This window comes from Pezoporus flaviventris, unplaced genomic scaffold, assembly GCF_033815535.1.
Source record: "Pezoporus flaviventris isolate CSIRO_AGI_PZ_B2104156 unplaced genomic scaffold, CSIRO_AGI_Pfla_v1 ptg000129l, whole genome shotgun sequence".
Lineage (NCBI taxonomy): Eukaryota > Metazoa > Chordata > Aves > Psittaciformes > Psittacidae > Pezoporus > Pezoporus flaviventris.
In genome coordinates, this window is record NW_026892677.1 from 4,001,443 (window position 1) to 4,024,255 (window position 22,813).

At 46.4% G+C, this 22,813-nt stretch overlaps 1 protein-coding gene across 4 annotated transcripts in view; it reads left to right on the forward strand.

Moving 5' to 3' along the window:
- Positions 1 to 22,813, forward strand: part of CTBP2 (C-terminal binding protein 2) — a 139,689-nt gene that overhangs the window by 90,885 nt on the left and 25,991 nt on the right. Inside the window, exon 1 of one of the 4 annotated variants that reach the window (XM_061478587.1) lies at positions 15,029 to 15,052. The exons of the other annotated variants lie outside the window; for them this stretch is intronic. The gene's annotated coding sequence lies outside the window, so the exon portion shown is untranslated. Of the gene's footprint in view, positions 1 to 15,028; positions 15,053 to 22,813 lie in introns of those variants that run through there. 4 annotated transcript variants of the gene reach the window in all.

Sequence of the window (22,813 nt, forward strand, 5' to 3'; positions counted from 1 at the left end):
AAGAAATTTTCCAATGCGCCTTCAGTTTGTCAGTTAATTCCATATAATGCCAATCAGATATTCCCTGAGAACAGCATAAATAATCTGCAGGGGCCCCTGTTTTGCATGGCTGTGCAATATCCAACATCATTTTAAGGGCTGTGGGTCTTGGGGGTGGAATTGGAGGAGAGAATGTTTGAAGAGGATTTATAATATTTACTGCAATAAAGAAATTTAGGGATTACTCAAAGATCCTGTCAGTATTTGGGTCAGAAATATAGCCCAGAGGTATTAGTATGATAGGCAAGTAGAAGCATTAGACTGTATTAGTGATTTAGCTATCATAATAGCACAATAGTCTACCATGTGATGGCTACTGCACTAAACATTTATTGTGGATTAGCCAGGAAAAATGCACAGGCTGTCCTGCAGACAGAGCAGAGCAGGTGACTGTTATCCCTTTGACCGGGTCCATCCTGGAAGGGGTATGTTTGAGGTGAGAAATCCGTGATCACAGCAAATAAAAGCAAACTCATTTCCATCTGACTATTTTTAATGTAAAAGGAAAGCGTTGCTTCCCCAGCAGTGGTTAGCAAACTGAATAACGTTTGACCTGTTCTTTGGAAAGGAATATCTGAGTGTGAGCAGCATGTGATAATTTAGATGCATGTTTTTAGCAACAGCTTTAATATCACCTCTGAAAACGGTGGCTATCTATGGAAATTTTCATTACATGCCCAAATAACATTTTTCTGTGGTGTGATTCCATCTAAAGCCTGTTGCCTGCTCTAAGTGTAATAAAAATAAAGGCTTAATCCACATGAATATTGAAACACTGCTAGGTACAAATTGAGTTTTGTCTGATGTTTCTGAGTGGTTTCACATCTCACAAACACAAAGTTTCTCCAAAGGAAGCCGGAGATAATGAACTAAACTCTACAGTTCCTTTTTGCTTTGTAAGACCAGGCTTCAGATCCCTTGAATCCTCCCCTCCTTTTCTGTGACCTCTGATAGGGTCTTAAAATTATACAGTCCAGATTACACCTCCACAATTTGCAGTCCTGGGATGATGAAAGGATTTATGTATTATGATACTAATGTAAAGAATCCTTCCGGAGCGTAGTTAGTACGGCTAATTTGAAACTACAACAAAAAAAATGTCATTTCTGAAGCAAATTCCAATATAAAAGCATTAAAGAGACCCCTAACTAACTTCTAATCATTCTTGTGTTCTTGAGTGCCTTGCAGCAGCCTTTTCCTTAGGCCTGCCTGCTTGCTCCCGTTCAATTTGTCCTTAGCTGTGTGCAGTGGATTAGCATTTCATCAGGGTGGATTAAGATTGAGCTGACACTGAAGCTTTCCTTTTTATTTTTACATGCGTGGGGACGAGCGGATGCATGGACATTTCCTTATCCCACCGATGATTCCTGGTGGGTGCTGGTGCAGCCGGGAGCCCTGAACGCAAGAGGAAAGCGCCAACCGAAACGTTAACAAAACAGCATGTAAAATGATAACAAAAAAAGCCATTCCCCAGGGGAGAAATTGCATTGAGGTTGCTGGCTGGGAGATTTCATCAGGCTAAAATGATGTCACATGGAGCGAGGGCTTTAGCAGTTTTATTTAGCTCCTAATCCCTGCACACTGCTCGGCCAGTTGTCCATGTGCGCGCCGTCCCCAGCGGCACAGGATAAAGCATCTGGGCTGAGCGCGGCAGCCTTCTTCATCAGCACACTGCACGGGAAGGGTCTGTGCCTCCTCCGACCTGGAGCGAGGGCTTTGCCTGCTAAGGTTTCCAAGGATTAATAATTCAGGGAACGCTTTGAAAGGCAAAACTGCCGGTGGGTGGTTCGTGAAGTCCCGGGAGGGCTCAGGCAAAGCACAGTCCGCTTTTGATGTGCGCTGGAGACGCGTTGAGAAGGAAGGTGGCATCTCTTCGTTTCGGTGGGATCCAGCAGCCTCGTCGCAATGCCCATCCCCAGCAAGCACCCCAACATCGGCCGCTCGCAGAGCTGGGATGCTTCCGGATGGTACGAAGGCAACTGGGAGAGTGAGAACGCCTTCGAGTACCAACGCCTGCCGGGCCGGAGGAGCTCGCTGACCTATGGCAGTGAGGGTGGCTGGTATGAGCTGCCAAGAGCCAACGATATCACCTTGCAGGGCGGCGCGGAGCTGAAGCAAGAGGCGTACCCGTACCAGGACAACGCTTTCCCCCCGGGGCCCCTAAGGAAAGGCTCTGTCCCCGACTTCGCCTACTGCGACCGGCAGGCGGCCATGGCGGGCCGGGGCTCCCTGCCACCCCAGGATTACTACAGCGACCCGTCCCTGGCGGCTAGGTCACCCAAGGACCCCCGCTGCTATCGTGACCACATGGTGACCAGGCCATTGGCGAGCTACGGGGCACCCGGCACACGGATGTCCTGGGAGCAGCCCCCAGGGCGCCTGCCTGCCCCACCGGAGGCTGCCCGCCTATACCGGGACCCCAAGCTGGGTCTGGATGGGCAGCGAATGCGTGGCAGAGATGCCTCTCCAGCATGGTACGGCACGGAGCCCCATGGACCGCGGTACACAGCAGAGCCCCCTGCTTTCCCTGGCAGGCAGGTTTATGGTGATGGGTCGGAGAGGCCACCCGAGCCGGTGGGGAGCAGGCAGGCTGCCCCAACATGCCTTGTGGTGGATCCTGCCGGCAACACCGGCAGCAGCTATGGGCCGGGCAGGGAGAGCACTGGCGCCAAGGGGCCCTATGACAGCTATGAGGCAGCAGCGGTGACCCCTTCCCATCCACCGGTGCCCCCCACTTTCCCTGGGCCAGAAGGGAAGAGGAGCTTCGATCCTGAGTTCGTGGCATTGCTTCGTGCAGAAGGTGTCTCGGAGAGCACCTTTGCTGCCCTGCTGCAGCAGGGCTTTGACTCGCCGAGCCTCCTGGCCATGATGGAGGAGAACGACATCAAGTCTGTGGCTCCCAACCTAGGGCAGGCTCGTGTGCTGTCCCGCATCGCCCACAACTACAAGGCAGAAATGCAGCGTCAGGAGCGCAGGAGCGGGGTGCTGCGCCCCAGGACCCGCTCCAACAGCTTCAGCCACCGCAGCGAGCTGCCAGGGGACTATGGGGTGCCCCTCGGCTCTGGGGCCACCCCTGATGGTCCTGCCACCCTGCAGCACCCACCTCCATTGCAGCCGCTCTCGCCAAGAGCAGGAGAGATGCACCGCCGGCCATCCAGCGCCCCGACACAGCATCTATTGGAGACCTCCACCTACCCTGCCTCAACAGGGGCTCCTCAGGGACCACACTTCCTCCCTGGTTCTGGATATAACACCCCCCTGCCTTGCAACACGCACCCACGTCCAGCTTCCACCTACTCTGCTCCAGGCAGCGTGCCCACGACCACAGGCAACCCGCACGCCAGCCCCAAAACAGCCTATCCCACCACGTACACCGTGCCCATGGAGCTGATGAAGAGGGAGCGGACAGTGGCAGCATCGCCAACATCCAGCCCTCATGGAAGCCCACAGCTTCTCCGCCGGCCGGGAGCAGCGGGAGACAGCAACCTGGCACCCACCGGACCCGCTTTCCCTGCCCAGCTCTCCCCATATCCGAAGCTCAGCAGGCGCACGGGCCCCCCCGTTATCGTCTCCACCATGGCAACGCCTGAACCAAGTAATTTCCGAAGGGTCTTAGCCCATAGAGTAGTTTAGAACTTGTTGTTGTTGCTTACTTTAATCCTTTCTAAAAGCCAGTCAAATATATTGGGGTTTCATGCCTAAATATTAGACACTTTCCTATACAGAAAAGGAGGTGAATGGGATTTCTTCACAAGTCTGCACTGGCTTTGTGGAGCTAAGGATGCTGTGGTTGAATTCCAAATGTTTTGTTTAGCCAACTTCAGTTAAAAGCGAGCGGTACCTCAGATAATGCTTCCAGGGTTAATCTTGCCATTCCCATTGTTTGTAGAGAACAGGAGATTAGATACTGCTTTGGCTGAGCAATTAGGACTACAGGGTTTGCTGCAGATTGACTTTTTACTGCTGTTATCAGGCACAAATGTGTTCCTCCGAGGAAATGGTTAGCATTGTTTTGACTAAATTCATCAGATAGCTAATGGTGTTATTTGAGAATCGACTTACCTTTGGCCATTACCTAAGCCTTTTCTTCTTATTATTAATTTGCTGTTTTATCAGGCAGACGAAATAAAACCCTTGATTTCCTTCTGGAGATGCCTGTAAGTGAAGTGATATTGCTGTTAAAGTAATAGGCCTGTGCTTAAAACTAAAAGCCTGTCATTAAGCACTGGAACAATAAAAATGAGTGGTGGCTCCTACTCTTCCCCTTCTAGAAGAGCTCAGGCACTTGGCTTCTCAGATGTAAATCTGGATAAGGTAAGCGGGCTCTGCTCCTCCACTTTGGCTATGCCCATTGATGATAACGCTCAGAGCCTGACAGAAACTAACTCCCAGAAACACTGCTAAGTATGAGGAAATGTGGCAAATACATTCATTTAAGGCTTGACTTGTTTGGAAAAACGTGGAAAGAAACCCCTTGAAATGCTTTTCCTGGTAGTGACTCTGTGAGCAGGGAATTTTCCCCCTGTGCAGTTCAGCTTCACTCCCATGCAGGCACATCCCGAACAATGCGCCGTACCAGTGTACATGCACACAGCTTTAATAAAGGGATACCATTTATAGGCATAGAGACGGTGCCAAACTGGTGATGCCATTCCAGAGGAATCCGAATAAAGCATGATTTTGTGAGTGGAAATGATAAAGTTGTCAAAATGCAGACGCCTTTCTGTGGCTCACCATGATCACACAGCTAGGAAGTAGATGCCGTTTCTTTCATGCTTATGTGTCTTTTATGTAGCTGGTGTAATGTATTGATTTCTTAAAACTGCTTAAATATTAGGCAACACGTTCTGTGTTGACATGGATTAGATATAAAATTAGTACATCCAGGCAGTGTTTCCAAATAAGCAATTTCCCAAAGCCTGGAAAAAGATGAACTGGCATAATTCAGGGAAGAGAAAGACATTCATTTATTAGCAGTATGTCTGATTGAGCCGGTCGGGACCCATGAGTGAAAGCCCTGGGGTGAGGGACCATGTTTTGGGAGCAGTCTCCCCCGCCCTGAGAAACAGGCCCTTCCTTCTGTGTGCCTCCCCTACAAACTGCAAACCCTATTCTCTAAACACCAAGATATTATCCCTTCCCTTTAAAAGAATCGCCAGGGCTCAACAAGAGGAAACCAGCAGCGTTTCCGTGCTGTTGAGCTCTTTCTTGCTCCTCAACCCTCTCCTTTCTTTTCTTGCCTACGACCAACTCATTTGCATGAGGATGACATTTGTTGCTCCAGTAATTTCATCTGATAATGGCCAGCTTGCAAAGCGGATCTGAAAACATATTCCTTAATTATGTGTTGCTAAGCAACGAGAGGGTTTGGCCATAATCACAGAAAGATTATCTTCTCATTGAAGTCCCTGAAAGGTTTAGCTGAAGTAGGACCTGTGAAATTGTCTCCGTTTTTATTTATTTCCCCTTTTTTTTTTGTTTTCCGAATTACCTGAGAGGTTTTCTTCCTGTTAAACTGTAGTTTAAAAGTAGAAGCCAAGGTAAGACACAAGGCAAATGGAAGGATATGTCTTGAAAATGGAAGGTGTGGCAGCTTGTATATGTTTGAGCTGTGTTGAGGAATTGCTCTTTAAGGAGCACCGCTAAGGAGGGTTCACGCTCACACGGGAGGTGATAAGGGGATATTACAAATATGCTAAGATGTTTTTAAAACATTGAGCAGGTGACAGAAACTTGACTAAATCCTGGAAAACAGTATTTGCCATGAGGAAGAGGCAGGATGCGTTATTAGGAACGACGAGCCTTCTGTTGGCTGTAGCTTTAGCTGTGGCTACTTGAGTCACAAGGTCAGTATTAAATTCTTTCTCTAAATGGCTGCAGATATTTTCTGTCGGTCTGGGTTAATGTCTGCAGTCAGCAGAGGGTTAGAAAATGGATATTACAGTCCAGTGATGTTTTGAAGGTTGTTACATAGATAAGGGTTAGAAATTGATCATTTTGGTTACTTTGAAAGTCTTTTTAGATGGTGCATTGCAGTCTTTCTACAGTGAGCTGTTTCTGATTTGTGATTCTGTGCTGAGTTTTGACACTCCATGTGGATTCTGCCCTGCTGCTCTTTGGAGTTTGGGCAGGGGACTCTCAGGAGGAAGGTGTCTCCTCCTGCCTGGTATGCCTGATGCTAGATACACAGGAATGTGCCACATGTTGTGGGCCTCTCACTTCAGTATGGTTAGATAAGGGAAAATCGGCAATGAGATTTATTGCTGCAACTTCTTTTTGTTTCATAAAATAAGTATAAAGAATAAATTAGATAAACTGCCTTTCCTGGGAAGCGCAGAGCTGTATGAAGAGAAGGTGGTGAATAAGCACCCTAACCCCATTGCTGTGATGGCAGGGTGAGTGGGGTGTAGTAGCCAAGAGTGACGTCTCCGTAGCAGAGCCAGCTTCCCATCCTGGGAACTCCCAGCCACAGCTCTGGCAAAGCTGCCTCTCCCTGCATCATCAAGACCTTGTCCATGAAGCTGTTAGGAATGGCCTCCTAAGGTGAAAAGTCCTCAGAGCTGGCTGCTCCTGCAGCCTTGCCTTTCGTAGCATCACAGGTAGTGAATGCACGGAGTTATATTAGTGGCAAGCAGGCAAAACCCCCTGTGAATCCTGCATGACAAAACCATGTCAGCAGCTGCCAGAGCGGGTTTGTGGCCAGCCTCGTGCTGCAGTGGGTGGTAATGCAGGGAAATAAATAGTGCAGGTCAGCAAAGCTGGTGAGGGCAAACTGCATCTAATGGTCACTGAGCCGATTACAGGAACTCCACCTCCAAAATGTTGCATCTTCAAATTATATTTGTTAGTATTTTATCAGATTACTTGATTTATATGTTTTTAATCCAGTGTTTCGGTCTTAAAGCAGTTGGCTGATTAGAAGCCTTATGTTTTCATAGCAAGCCTAGACTTATCCCAAACAAAGGGTTTGTCAGGTCTTCTGTTTCCGATGATGGACTTTAGGACCTCCAGTGAAGAGCAGTGATTCATTGCAGTATATGTGTCTTGGATGGCTTTTCGAACTGTAGTTCACGTATGAAGGTATCAAAGCAAATGATCACAAAAGGGGAGATGCTTCCCACTGGGGATGAGGAACAGGGCTGTCCCGTACAGCTGGATAGGTGTCGTAAGGAAGGAGGAGACTGATTACTTCATTGTAAGGTTTGTTGAAAAGCCTGGCCTTTTCCTGACCAGGGAAAGCCAGGCTGAGGGTAGCTGCCTTCCTTGGACAAGTAGCTCTCACCAGTGTGAAGGAGACTCTCTCTTTTATCAGCTTAGAGCCCAGCTAGATATGTCTCTCACTGCGATTAGCTCAGCTCTGCTTATGCTGTTTTAACACTTGATTGCGATTCTGTTTATGGCTATTTCCAACCCTGATAACGATTGTGTTAACTGCACATCAGTTGCAGGCTGAGGCTCTTCATGTGGGCAAACCGCAAAGAGGAGAGGGTGTAGTAAGAACAAGAGCTTTGATGGTTGTTCAAGGGTAGTTAAAAGAGACCATCAAGACTGGTTAAAATTGCAGCATATACCCTTTATTCTACAAGTACTGCATTGAAACTGTCATTGCTTTCTACGGGCAGAGATAGTTTAGAGGTGATATTTCAAACACAGTATACATTTCATGAGCATTTGTTGATGCTGGTTTATTCTTTGCCCAATGCATCATGTAGCAGACAGTTCAGAAATCAGCTTCAGGATTTCTTCACTATGTTTTCTGTCTGGACTGCAGCATGTAATCACGATGTATATACATGTAAGGCAACTCAATTAACAATCCAGACTGAAACAGCACCAAAGGAGGCTCTGTGTACTGAATAAATCTGATCTAATTTGCACATTGACCTGACAGACCATAGCAAGTCCTTGGAGCAATTCCCAGCTCCAGGTAAAGTAAGTCTTCCCTGCATGCACTGACAAAACCCCAGATTAATGATTTTCAGTGGGATTGCAACTTCCATACAAAAATACTTGACTGGAAGTAAGCTAATGAGTCTTCGTATTGTCTGCTGTCCTGATGGTCACAGTATTGTCTGCAAGATGCAGATTAGTATCCAAAATAAAAAGGATACTAGGTGGAAATATAAGGAAATTGGGAAAGCATTTGGAAGGCTCACAAGGACTTGCCAGCCTCAGTGGGGCAGATGAATTTGTGGATGTGTATCCTGTGTGGATCTTAAAGGTGAAGTAATCAGAACTGCTTGCATTAGTAGCGTAAATGGCTGTGAAACAGAGCACGAGAGAGAGATGCTGAAAACCACCTCAATCAAATATCAACTATCTTGGCCAATATGCACACCTCATTCACTGGCTGCAGAGAATAAGCTTTTAAAATACCTTTTTAAAGGTTGAAATACGCCTTTTATAATGGCTTTATCAAAAGCAATATAAAGTGTCAAACTCATTCCAGTTGCAATTCATTGACTTTAGTGCCGTGGCAATAAAATTTAATTTGACCTGTCGGAGAAGAGCAAGTTGTCAGAGGCACAAGTGTTGTCATCTTCAGTTTACACTTCCCTTTTACCCTGTGTCTGTAGTTCTCTATCATTGTTAGGACTTTCATATATCCTGATCATTCTCCGACTGTATTTGCTAACGGGCTTTTTTAGCTTTCTCATAAGTAGTTTCCATAGCTACAAACTTGGTGTTCGCAGAGGGAGGAAAAGGAATTCAGGGTTTCTGATCATTGTTGTATTAAGCAGTTTTTATGTTTCTTCTCCTTGTCTTTCTCATAGCATTACGCTCCCGAGCAGTTTAATGGAAACGTTGCACAACTGAATTGTCTGTTATTTTTAAAAGCCAAGTAGGTGCTGAGCTGAATCCTTAAAAAGCACAAGACCAACATCATTAAGCCGCTGATGTAGAATAAATGTTGCAGACGCAGGACGTATATTAGTGAGGTTTATATGTAGCAAGTGCCAGACGAGCTTCTGACTTTGGCACCTAAATAAAACCTGATGTTACCAGCATTCCGCTGGCTTTAGGTAGCGAAAACTCAGTTTTTATCTCTTCTGTCTGCTCTTTCTAGTGTTTTGTTAAAGAGGAAATGTAATTTCTAGGGATGGGATTTACGTGTGTTATTTTTCCAGTGTTTAGTTCCACCTCTGCAGTAGAGGTCTCAGGAAGGGTTTGGGCAGAGCAGTGTTTGGCAGCATGGTGGGACCCTCACCCTGTGCACTACAGCAGATATGTTTAGCCAAATAGGAGGTTTCTGAGTGCTTGTTTCTGGCCGGTGTGACTGTCACCACTGTGTCCATGGCCTTGCCTTCTGCACTCACAATCCAATTAGCTGCTCCAGAGCAGATGGAGAGGATTAGTGCCTGGCTTTCCTTCCTCCACCCTCTCCCCCAGTGTAAAGGGTGTCAAGGCCACAATCGGCTTAAACGTGGGTCCCATGGCACAACGTAACACCGCCTGTGTGGGGCCACCCTATGTCCCTTTCCAGGTGGAAGGCGTTCCTGATCTCAGGTAGTTGGGAAAAGCTTCACCAGGCATAGATTTCATTTTGTGTTTGCAAGGAGTGTCTGCAGACCCCACTGCCAGCTGCATGAGCAGGGTGCTCCCCATTTGAACAACCAGTGCCAGCACTGGGGTCAGTGGTAGAGGCCTGTGGTCCATTCCCTCCTATGGTATCCCTCCTGGGAGCACCCTAGGCCCTAGGAGTGGTGCATCTCAACCACCAGACATAGGGTGGCCGAAGGCAACGGGCCTCTTGATGCATCTTGCACATGGAAGCAGAGAAGCCAAGAAGGGGCTGGGAGAAGAGTGCTAGTACAGTGCTCTTCCTGCAGTTCCCAAAAGTGGTAGGGTGGTTTAGTCTCTGTAATTGGAGATATGCAGGTTGTCACTGTAAGAAGGAAACCAGTAGGGCTTACCTGAACAGTTGGAGCCAGTGGAGATTCTTGGTAAATACTAGTATCCATAACCAAGATGGCATTCTCGTGATTGATCTGTATATGTAGATATATATACACATGAAAATGGGGAGAAAAACTCTCAAAAATATAATCAATGTATCTACCATTAGCTGTTTGGATCAGTACTTCTGCAGAGTCTTCAGTGTGTGCCAATAGTGACTTGTTTTGATTATCAAGGAATATTATTTCCTAAGTGGTTGTAGTGACTTGGCAAGTAAATAAGTAAACAGGACTTTGCTTAGACAGCAAACCCAATGATAAGAAATGACTTGGGACATACTCTCAATGAAAAAAAAAAGGTAGAAAAAGAGGATAAACCTGATAAAAATTGAAATACTTTCCAGCTGTGAAGGCGGTGTCTATGGGTGGGTTCCCTCCATGCCAAGGAGCCGCACTGGGAGTCATAGGGTGGTGGGATGCAGGAACCTGCTGATGCCCCCTTGACTTCCTCGCTGGTCTTCTTAACCCTAACACGTTTTCTGACGCTTGTTCTAACACTGCAAATCCCTGAGCGGTTTCAAGCTGCCTCCTACACACTCCTTTGCTCCCTTTATAGATTATCAGCCTTTGATTATGATGGACCAGCCTCTTACTGGAGTCTGTCACCCGCAGAGTGAATAAAAGCAGCAATGGAAATGTCACATGCAGTCATTTGCTGTGTTCTCTGCCTTCCTCTGAATGCCTTATTATAAAGTTTAAAACGAATATTCAGAAAGCACAGTAGTTCATGCAAGTGCATGCATTTTGCTTTGTCAATAAAAGGAATCCTGATTAGTATTTATTATGAGAGATAAAAGAGTGTATTCAGTGTGGGCAGCAGAGAGCTTCTCAGTATCTAGACCATTCTGTTGGATCACTGAAGTAATCAGGAAAGCCAAAATGTAGCTCCATCTATCCCACCTTGCCAGCAGTCACAATTCCTCTTGATCCCCAGCTTTCAGATCTTAGAATTCCTGCTCCTGTTGAGTGGACCTGCATAAGACTGGACGTTGTTATCTTACAGCTGAAACATTTTGGCTTAAGAATCTTACATTTCCATTTCATTTTTGTTTGCAGCTGGTGTGGTTCTCTTTCATCCACAGTCAGGTCTAAAAGGTCCAGAAACCAGAATTACTGTAATAACACCCATGATTGCAATGTAATTCAATGCCAAGCAACCTGTCATGCTCTGCATTGAAAGATTTCCCCTTATGGTTCATATTTATTCAGCAGGGGAAGGTGTTCTCTGTGTTTTCTCTTATCCTAAAAGCTCTTGAGTAGCAGTGCAACATCTCCCATGCTGTGCTTTGGCCAGAGATGAGAGCTGGTGTATCATCTCACTAGTGTATGATAAGCAAGATACAGAGATATATACGGCTGCCCCATCCCTGGCAGTGTTCAAGACCAGGTTGGACGGTGCTTAAAGCAACCTGCTCTAGTGGAAGGTGTCTCTGCCCATAGCAGAGGGTTGGAACTCAATGAGCTTTAAGGTCTCTTCCAACCCAAACTAGTCTGGGATTCTATGATGTATCTTGTGGACTAGCAGCCCCATGCTCTTTTTCACTCTGGTTTTCTGCTTCTGAAGCTTGCATGAGAATGGCCAATTAAATTCATATTTCTAATTTTGGGGGAATATCTTTCTGGACAAGCAGCTTCCAAAACAGAGCAGTTTTGCTTCCATCACGAAAATAGTAGTTTTGTCATTGACTTCAGTAGAAGAAGGATTTTACCCTCTCCTGCAAAAGCACCCACCTCCACATAGCTTACTTTTATTACACTTCTTAAAATCAGATCTCCAAACCCAATGGTTTCTTTAAGCAGGAGAAGCTGTAAATATCATGCGTTAAATGCCTGTGCATTATTAAAAATAATAGGTTGTATTTGTCAAATGGATAATGAGTGGGTTTCTTTCTGGGTCTCAGTATTTTAACGAGTACAGGCAATGTTTGCTACTTATTTGCTTTCAGATTTTACCGAGGAGCTCTGGAGGTAATTGTCGAATCTCCAAGTGTGTATCAATATTTCATGAAGTGCTGTTTTCCCTCTGTAGGGTCACGAGTTGGGTCATTATCACTGGGACTGTTATTAACAGGCTGAAGCAAGCCCTATAAAGGGATTCCACCAAACACTTGCAAGTTTGCAACTGGAAATATCTGAAGGAAAAATCTAATGGAGGGCTTAGGGGTAAAGCAAACACCATGAGCGCTGCTTGGTTTCAGATGTTAGATCTTGTGTGTGTTTGGAGCCATGCCCGGCACTTGCTACCAATTGGGGTATACTTTACAGAGATAGGATATCCATCCACGTCATGCTTTGGAAAAAAAAGGGAGAAAATCCACCTTTATTACTACCAGCAAATTAAATCCTCTTGAATTATTAAAGCTCAAACTGCTTTTAAATGTATTCCTGATCGGCATTGATGTTGACTGCTTAGTTTTCTGCTAGTTTTTCATGGTCAGCCTGGTTTTGAGTTGCAGTCCTGGCTGTGTGTTAAGAACTATTGTTCTGGTTTGGAGGTTTGCCATTTCGAAGTGGTTTCCTTCTGCATGTGGTGTTGAATGTTTCTATTTTCTTCATTCCTGATGTTTCAGTTTTATGTGAAATCATTATATTCCCCTTCTTGTTCTGATTAGGCAACTTACAACATTTTTCCTTTACTCAGCCTTAAACTGTGGTGTGTCAGGCTGGGCTCTGCTCTATCAATGAGCTGCTCTGAATAGCTCACTGAGATGCTCCTTAGAAAAGTAATAACTCAGAAAATGGAAATTATCCATAGATATGGGCCCACTGTGCTCTGATGTAGAAGAGGTGGTGAGACACTGGCACAGGGTGCCCAGAGAAGCTGTGGCTGCCCCATCGCTGGCAGTGTTCAAGGCCAGGTTGGACACAGGGGCTTGGAGCAAGCTGCTCTAGTGGAAGGTGTCCCTGCCCGTGGCAGGGGTTGGAACTGGGTGAGCTTTAAGGTCCCTTCCAACACAAACCATTCCATTCCCTTTTATTCCATGACCTCCACACAGTCTGGAGCATTAACGTGAAATCTGAAAGTGTTCAGAGAGCTGGAAGGTGGCTGGAAAGAGCATACAGGTCTCCTGAAACAGAAAAAGTGCCTCAGTTAGAAGTGATTAAAGCAGAAAGGGAAATAAGCCAAGGCTTTTTCATCTCTGAGAATGAAAGAGGGGGGGACTTCTACCTGGAAGTGATGGAAAGTCATGGGAGAGTCTCCAGGTGCCCTGGAGAAAAGGACTTTAGGCAAAGGGATGGGATGGGACATGCTGCAGCAGCTGGAGGGGGACCATGTTGCAACGGCAGCAGAGCTGGATTTGCAAGACCTGCAGAGCAGGAGGGAAGGTGTTCACTTGGCTGCTCCAATGCAAAAGCATGAATAGTGGCCAAGGACTAATGGCTCTTCCCTGGAGGTGGAGGAATAGGGTCCTGTGGGAAGGGCAGAGCTGGCTGTTTTATAGGGAGGTTTGAAGTCACAGAAGACGTCAGATATCATCTGTCTATCTATATTTTGGGATAATTTAAAGATTAATTGCTTTATGGGCTACATAAAGTGATGGAGGTCACTTGTTAAAGGTAGTGGCAATGTGGATCATGGCAGCAGCTTGAGGAGGAGAAAAAGAAATGGCAATCATGCAATATTGACATGACTAGAGTGTCTGGAGATAATGAATTTGTTCATGGCTCAATAATATAAAGTTCCAGACCTCAAAAAGATATTTGTCAGAGGGAAGATAGTGCTTGGGGCGAAAAGCAGGTGCTTTGCCAAGTAAAAATCATGCTGTAAAATATTTGCAGCTGTGAGAGGTTTGTAAGAGAAATCCAGAGCAGATGCACTCAACTGTTTTGTTCTTCTAATGCGATACATGGTAAAGAGGGAGTTTGGGAATTTGGTAGTAAATATGACTTGTAGCTTAGTTCTGAAACTGAGCTTTTCTGTCTTGGTAGTTGTTTCATGGTAATAGATGAGTTTAGGCCCAGGAAATACAAAGGGAATTCCCATCCTACCATGGCTTCTGTCTTCGATACAGAGGTGCAACTGACCAAGCAGAGGTTGGAGACAACATGTAGCCACGGAGTTACATCTTTGCTAGGAAAGAGAGGTGCTGAGAAAGCAAACCTGATTATTTATTACCCATCCATTGCAGCTGGCAGGGGGGCTGAGGCAGGGAGAGGATCAGTGGAGGGGAAGACTGGTCTTTCACAGTCGTGAAGAAGGCAAGCGCATCAGCAGAGACATATGGAAAGCAGATCTCACAGAAGGATGGGGAGAAACAACATTGGCTCCTCTGAAGCTCAGTGCTCGAGAGGTTTTGCACAGAGCAGATTCATGTTACGCAACCAGTTTATGGTACGGGAAGTTGCAGAGCACTTAGTGAGAGCCAAAGGAGGTGCTCCACCATTCTCCCAGGGGAACAGCGAGCTGCTCTTGCTCCAGGAAGGAAGAGGCGTTAGATGCCAGTAAGGAAGAATGCTGCTTTAACTCCTTCTGAAAGAGTCTCTCAGGCTCTGGGGCAGCAGCTGGACTCGGGAAGATAAGCAGTTCGCAATGCAATTCCTGTCTTGCTGTGGTGGTTTTGTGGGTTGGTCATGGATTGCCTGTGCCAAGGTGCCAAGAACGCATGATTCCTCTCCGCAATCTCATGGGGAGAATCTGGCCGTACTCTGCATAAGGGGACAATTTCCTGGGGAATCTCCAATTTCCTTTACTCCCACTCTGGGAAGTTATTAAGCACACTGAGTTAAAATGCCTCTTACCTATTTGTTTGCTTAATCCTCTCATAAGGCATGTAGCCAAAGCACCGAGGTACTGAACAAGAAGTACAGGCTAAGAAATGCTGGGCTGCAAGCACTGCTGAGCATAGGCAGAGCTGGAAGCTGCCCTGTAGAGTCAAAGGGGACAGCTTTCCTTCAGTGCAAACACATCTGGAGAAGTGGGAGAGGAAGGAAGGAGGTAGGAGAGCAGAAGAAAGGGGAAAATATTGGAATCAGCAACAGTGAGCCAACCAACATACCACAGCAGGACAGCCGGTGTCCTAAAGGTAGCCGGTTTCTAGGAAAGCATTCCACGCTTGGTAAGGACACTGCTGGTAACAGTCACAAAACGTTTGTGCTTTGGATTTTCAGTGCTCTCCTCCTCTCAAGTCAGTGTAGTTACGTGCTTGCTTTGTTTGCCTCTAGCTTCTACCCTTCATAGTGTTAGAAATGCTCTGACTCCATCCAAATACCGCAGTGCCGTGTTTGGGAAGTGGGTTGTGAACCCTTGGGGTCTGAGCGGTGATTTTCAATCACAGTTTGGCAAAAGAGCGAGTTTAGATTGTGGGGTTTTAGAAGAACCTGATTCCCAGATCCAGGATTTCACTCCACTTCTTTCAAGATTAATTGTCTTGCAAACAGTGTGTAACCTGTGCTTTGCTGCTTTGTATCAAGCCACACGGAGCTCCTGGGTGTCAGCTGTAAGGTAACCTTGCAGGTCTCCTGGGGTGATGACAATACGCCTGTTGTAGAGGTGTTTGGGGCTGCACACTTCCGTGTCCACTTTGGGATGATGCTTTTTCATCTCCTGAATGGAATAGGGCTGTGAGTGTGTCTTCTGAGGTTTGCTTTTTGGAACCACGCTCCAAAAACTCAGCCTTGCTGCTGCCATCCCTCTCCAGTCACTTGGAGCCATGCTCCTGAGCCTCCCTAATGTCAGACACCCGTGCTTCATTTCATTCTGGCAGCTGGTTTGAAGCAGAAGAAGACGAACACCCTCTGCTCAGTCACACAGCATGGCAGCCCATCACAGCGAGCAGCGTGTGCAGCCCTGGGAGGCCACGGCTTCATGTTCTGATACAGTAAATGCATCTCAGGTGCACCACTGGAAACGGTCCATGACCCATGTTTCTCCTTGGTGAGTCTTGTGCACACCAGAGGCTATGCTGGTTAGCTGCTGCAGCCAGGAGGCGTTTTCTCTTGCTGCCTTCCTGGTCTCCCCAGATGCATGGCATAGCTGGCTCTCCCCTGGGAATGCTGTTTCGGCATCGGCTGCTTGAATTTCCATACTGGGATGCTCAATCAGCTTGGCACAAACAGGTATCAGCTTCTTTCTGATCACAGGCATCAGGTGCTGCCTGGATTGACAGGCCTGCACACAACCAGCATGGGGGAAAGCTGTTGTTTACCTGTTGCTTTCTTCACCTTTCTGTACAGTTATCATCTCTCTGTCAGGATGTTGGGGTGGAGCAGCCTGCTCTAGTGGAAAGTGTCCCTGCCTATGGCAGGGGGTTGGAACTGGATAAGCTTTAAGGTCCCTTCCAACACAAACCCTTCCTTGATTCTGTGATGTTCTGGCTTGAGAGAAGTGCACAGGCTGAGTATCTCTTCTTAGAGGTTATGCTTTCAGGATGGGATTTGGTCTGCTGTTTAAGAAAGCACAGCCTTCCTGGTTGGTGTTTTCTGTTTGCCATGTAGCTTGCTAGTTCTACAGCAGCACACAGGCTCTCCATGAGAACAGTTGTCAAACCTGGACAGCAAGTGAGTGTCAAGGTGATGGTTTCCAAGGCTTCCTTACAGTTGGTCACACAGATGTCTCTGTTCTCCCAGGTGCCAGAGCAGGGCAGGGGGGCTGAGAACAGCACTGCTGCTGTATTGATGGGGATTCTTGGATGCTGTTAAATCACAGAATCATAGAATGGTTTGGGTTGGAAGGGACCTCAAAGCTCATCCAGCTCCAACCCCTGCCACGGGCAGGGACACCTTCCACTAGAGCAGCTTGCTCCAAGCCCCTGTGTCCAACCTGGCCTTGAACACTGCCAGCGATGGGGCAGCCACATTCTCGGGATTAACTGATGCTCTCACGGACCATGTTGTGTAGCTGCAGCCCATGATGTTAAATGCTCAGCTGTATCAGAGGTTTCTGGGAGATAGAGTGACAGCTTGTCAAAACCAGACAGCAGTTCTATATTTGACATCTTGAGGTCACAAACTGTCAGTTCCTTGATTTTTTACGGTGTCTTAAATCGCCTGGAGAGTGTTTTGAGCCTTGTCAAAATGAATTAATTAAGGCCAAGTCATATTTACAAGCTTGTACTGCTCTGATTCAGCAGCAAGACCACACTTGATTTGCAGCCTAATACTTACAAGCGATTGTGGAGGATCTGGGGGGCTGATAGAGCCAGTTGCTGTTTCCTCCAGAGCTGCATGCGCTACAGTTATTACTTGCTCTTTGCTTTGGCTGTCTGCAGCATTGTTTTCCTCCTCCTTATGAACGCAGCCAACTTTCTAATTAAGGAAACCACTCTGCAGCCATTGAGGCTGTTCATTTGAGTTCTTTGTCCATACCAAAGTTTCCATCTCCCCAAAAGATTTTTAAGTCATTCTTTACTACAGCTGAAAGAAGATAAGAGCTTTGGCTTAGGGCAGGCTCTTCCTTTAAGTTGGTTAAGAAGCAGGCACGCTGCATTAAGCACCGCTGTGTGCAGCATACTTACTTTGTAAGAGCCTCAAATGCACCCCTGGCTATGACAAATACAGCAGAGGTTGTTTTTCTATTGGATTTTTCTATGAAGAAAAAAAGTTATGAGAAATAAATATCGCTCTGTGCTGGGCTTTACTGCTTACTGGGCTTTGAGCCTGGGAGGATTTAAAAGTCATCATGCTCCAAGGGAAAGTTGTAGTGAGAAAGAGGAGGTGGAGGCTTGCTCCAGCCAGCTGTTGTGATTTGGGAAAAGGCTCATCCTGACCAATGGAAAAGAGACCAGGACTGAGACAGGGAGGCAGCCAGAGCCAGCACAGCTACACCCAGTGAGATTAAGTCCAAATTAGAAACTCTGCTTGCAGGGGTTTATCTTTTCCTTTATATTGTGGCACTAATATATGCAAATCTTTTTTTATCTTAGTTGTTATCCTCTCTTGTATCTTTTGCTAATGGGTATTGTCCTTAGCTCATCCTGCACTGGTAACTGTAGGAAGAGGATGGAGACGTTCACATGCGTTATTGTGCTGTGCAAAAGTACCTGGGTGTGTGAGGAAAGAATATTGGCACTTCCCAATGCCTGTGTGACAGCTCCTCCTGTCAGCCTTGAGCTGGGCGAGGGTCCAGAAGACAATGCCATGTTAATGCATCACAGTTCAGTGCTTTTGGTACTTCACAGCGAAGCACAATAACTTTTTTTTCTGGTTTCGTTTCTGAAGTACACAAAATTCAGAACATATGCACCACATCAGGATTAATTGCTCTTGCCAGTCATCCCAGAGGAAACGCTTGGATCAGGCCTGGTCACTCATCCAGTGGGAAGTCTTCATGTCTCCTACTCTACCTTTGCATCCCTAGTAACAGCAGCACCTTCTGCCTTTGTCGTAGATTAAAATGGATTGCAAAGGCCTACCCATTCATATCTGGTCACTGTGGTGGTTCACAGTTCTTGGAGAAAAGCATCATTTGTTGCAGTACTATTGGAGAGTCCTTGCATTGGTAAAATTGGGTGCATGGAAGGATGGTGATGGGAGCGTCTAACATAGAGGAATATTTGCCCAGAGCCTGCTTTTCACCATCAGTCCAGGGTGGACCAGGATGCTGGGCAGGAGCATCCTGGAGCCCAGCTAATGTCCTGCTGGGTAGGACCATTTCAAGGCCAAGTTGGACAGGGCTTGGAGCAACCTGGTCTAGCGGCAGCCCATGGCAAGGGGGTGGAACCAGATGATCTTTGAGGTCCCTTCCAACCCAAACTGTTCTAGGATTCTGTGAGAGCACACCCAGCAGATGCACACGTGGTGTTGGGACATGTGGGAGTACACCCGCAGCCCTGCCTGGCCAGATGGCTCCATAGAAAGGTAAGCAGCCAAGACGCTGCCTGATTTGCACCCTTTGCCCAACATTCCTGCACAAACTGGTTTCGCTGTGGAAGGCCACTGTGGCCTGGTGTTCAGCTGGAGTTGGGCTCTCCATCCCAGTAGACCTGCTTTACATCCTAGATAGGGCCCGTATGGAAGGGAGCTCTCTACTAGCCAAAATAAAGACACTCGGCAATCTGCCAGAGCCAGTTAAAGCATGTAGTCTGTTACAGGCAGTAAGAAATACAGTTTGGGGTAGAGGATACAAAATACATTTGCAAGGCATCTGAGCCTGATGCTGAGACATTCTTTCTTTTGACATTGTTGTTGCCAAGAGCTTCTCTTGTGCTCAGACCAAAACTATTTTGGGTGGAACATTTGCTCCCTACTTTCTAGCAAGCCTGGTTGCAGGAATGAAGAATGGATTCTTTTCACTGGCCACAGCTGGTTTGAATGATCCCCACACTGAACCCATTGACTCCTCATGTGAATCGCGAGGAAGCAGCAACTGGTTTCTTGTTTATGTGCCCAAGAGGGGCAGAAACAGTGAAGGAGCCTCAAGTCAGCAGAATTCTTCAGGCAGAGGGCAAGGGATCCTGGTGCAGTCTCTGGACCAAATGCTGGCAGCATTTGGTGGTTCACCAGCTCAGTCCAAAGGAAGGAGGCAGAAGAGGGTGATGTGTTTCTGTTGTGGGTGTCTGTGCAGCGTCCCCTTCAATGCTTCCTGCAAGGCCCCTGGAGAGCACAGCAGCATGGTTTGTTACAGAAGATCCATCGTGTTCATTCAGTGAGAGCTTGAAGAGGAGTCCTTCAAGAATGGTGACCCTTGCATTACATGCAAAACAATAAACAAAAATACCTTGAAACCCATCAATGTCACTTGGCTAGACCTTGAACAAGGCATTGAGAGGGATCAGCACCTTTCTCAAGGTCTGCTTCTTCCAAGGAGCAACGAAATAGCTTGTTTCAGAAAACTCAGGAAACCATTTCCAGACCCTATGACTGAGCTTTGTCCTTCTTGCAGGTCACCTCTCTGTTGAGAGCAACTTCTCACAGGTTTCTGCAGAAGAATCTCTTTTGCCTTCTGAAGGAAGAGGATTTCAGGGAAACAAATAGGCACAGGATTTGTCTGCTTGCAGAGAGAGGACAGGACAAGGAATCTGACCCATTTGTTGGACTGAGAATGAAGGAGAGATTTGGGAAAAGTCTTGCTGAAAGTATTGCCACGAAACGGAAAGGAGGTTGGGTCTTACTTATGAACCCACCTCTATGTTCTTAGGGAAGTCAGCTGGCCAAATGTTATGGATTCTTTAACAATATTGAGTTTTCTTTGTGCTATCAAAGGCATTAATTAGAGGAATAGATTACACTGAGTACTGCACAGTTTACCTCTTGGGTATTTGTGGAATGAACCATGAAAACGCAGACATATTTGTGTGTGAAATTAAAATGCTCATTTAACTGGGTTTCTTGATAAGAATCCTGTCTTACTTCACCTCTCTGCCACATAGCCTGTACTTCTTGATTAGAGCCAGCGGGGTGGTTTCATGTCAGTGGTATCTAATGCACGAGAGGCTGTGGGATCCCCTGGGACACAGGCTCTGTGTGGGATCGGTGTTGCTGCAGGAGTTTTACTCTTCAAGATCCCAGGCAGTTTTCTCAGTGTACTTGGTTCATTTGATATTCTATCTATTTGATACTCTATTCTGTTTTGATATTCTATCTATTTGATATTCTTTTCTATGATTCTATGATATGCTGTGTAATCTGTATGATGGAACCAAGCGTATAAACAAGTAGGCAGGGGTTTGATGTGCCAGCATCCCTCTTTGTAACTGCTTTCTACTGCAAGGCAAGAAACTTTGTCAGCTTTCTGAAACTTCAGTGCAAGTCTCTCCCTTTCCCTTTCCTACCTCATTCCCAAGAAAGAAATGAAATCTGATTGCTTCATTCTGGCATACCTCACTCCTCAGTGGGTTTGTGGCACAGTTTTAGAGCTAAAATGGTCATTAATTGAGAATAACTGTAGGGTACACAACTTCAGGTTTGAGGTTGATAGGTGATGGGGTTTGTGGAACTGATAAAATAGAGAAAACCACTAGGGGTAAACAGCTTACTGCAGTGATACCATCCAGTGTGATTTACAGCTTTATAACTGTAGGCAAATCTGAATTGTTCTTCACTCTTTTCAGTATACATTATTAGATAAACCTATGGCCTGCGCTTACCTACGTCAGCACTGATTTTCCTTTCTGTGATATTGAAGAGACATAAAAATGAAGACATTTTCACCCATTACTGTTAACGTGGTTTCAAGAGCAGTCACTTTCTCTACAATTTGGATTTTATTTGTCTCTTGATGTGCTGAGGGTGTCTGTAGCAAATGCCTCCCACCAGCCATTGGAGTTCCACTGTAGCTATCCTTTGCATGCCCAAGAAAATAGGCACCTAAAATATGATGATTCCTGGCCAAAATACCAGCTCATGAAAAACAGCTAGAAAATACGGATCCTTGAAGGAGTACTTTACTCCTATGGCAGGGGGATTGGAACTACGTGGTCTTTAAGGTCTCTTCCAACCCAAACCATTCTAGGATTTTATGATTTCAGCACCCTCCTTCAGCTCATGTTGCAGTGCTGAGGGTGCCCCTATAAGAAAAGCCATGCATCAGAGCTGGGAAAGGCAAGGGCAGGGCAGCCCAATGCTTTGGTAAGGTCGTTCATGCTCTACATTGTGACCAGATGGATGTGGTGAACTTTGGGGGCTGCTGGAGCGCAGTCTGGAGCCAGGACAAGCTGGGGCTGCAGCACTTCAGCCCCTTCCCAAAGCAGTGGGAGGGTAGGAAACAGGCAACAGGGTGGTGATCGGAGACCTCCATGGGGCCCTATGTGACTGGGGAGAGGTTGGTGTTGAACTGCTGTAGCATAGGAATAGCTTGTTGTTCTTGGACTGAGAAGTAAGAATCTGCCAGGGCGTTATCTAGATTAATGAAGACGAACTGTGCTGTATAAATACATCAGCAGCGTGATCGTGCCGTTATCCCATTATCCCTTGGGCTACTCTGGCTCGCAAGGAGAAAAGGTTGATTTGTATTTGTAGATGATTTTGCTTGCGCTGCCAATGTTCATTTTTGTTGTAGTACGAAACACAGGGTGTGCGTATTTGCTTTGCTCGAAGAAGTAGCAGATTAGCAAAGATTTCTCTCAATTTAGCTCAAATAGCTTTGTTTTAAGGTAAGTTTTTCATCTATCATGGTTTGTGAGGGGCAGCAGTGCTATTTCAAACACTGATGATAAATTAGGGGAGTTCTAATCTCTTATTATTCAAGGAACTGTGCAATATTTGGACACTGAGCGTGGTTTCCATAAACCAGAAGGCTCTTGCGTGCAGCTGACTGGGCTGAGTGCCCTCCAGCTGGTGTGGGAGAGGTGGAGATGAAGCAGCTACAAGGGTAGGATTTGCAAACCTACATGAGTTTAACCCAACCATGACTCGAGCCCAGCCTGGACACCCAGTAAAAACACAGGCAGAAACCTTCAACAGGCTGGTCATCACTTGTGCTCATACATTTGGTGTCTCGGGGTGAGCAGAGGCATTTCTGGTATCAAAAAGCTAGTGACGGTGTTCAGTTGGTGTTGCTTGGTCTGCTGTCTTAGTCTAAGATGTGAAATGTGTGGCTGTGGATTATCAGAGGAGAATGCTTCTGGGGTCAGGGTTGAGAACAAGTGTTAAGTATGTTCTTTCCTTTTCTAGTGTGTGTTATTCATCCAGGGCTCAAGAACAGCTGGAAAGCTCTGGAAGGGTTCCTTTCAACCTTCCAAAACCCCTTGAGAAGACCAGGGAGGTGAGGTGGAGCATCTGCAGGCACTGCTGCTTCCACCTCTGTTCATATTCAGAGGTTACTTCCACTGTAGCAAAAGTAACCATGTCTCTAGTGTTGTATGCTCTGGGTTTGTTCAGCCTGGAGGAGGCAGGGTCTGAGGAGACCTTAAAGCATCTCCAGTGCCTAAAGGGGCTACAGG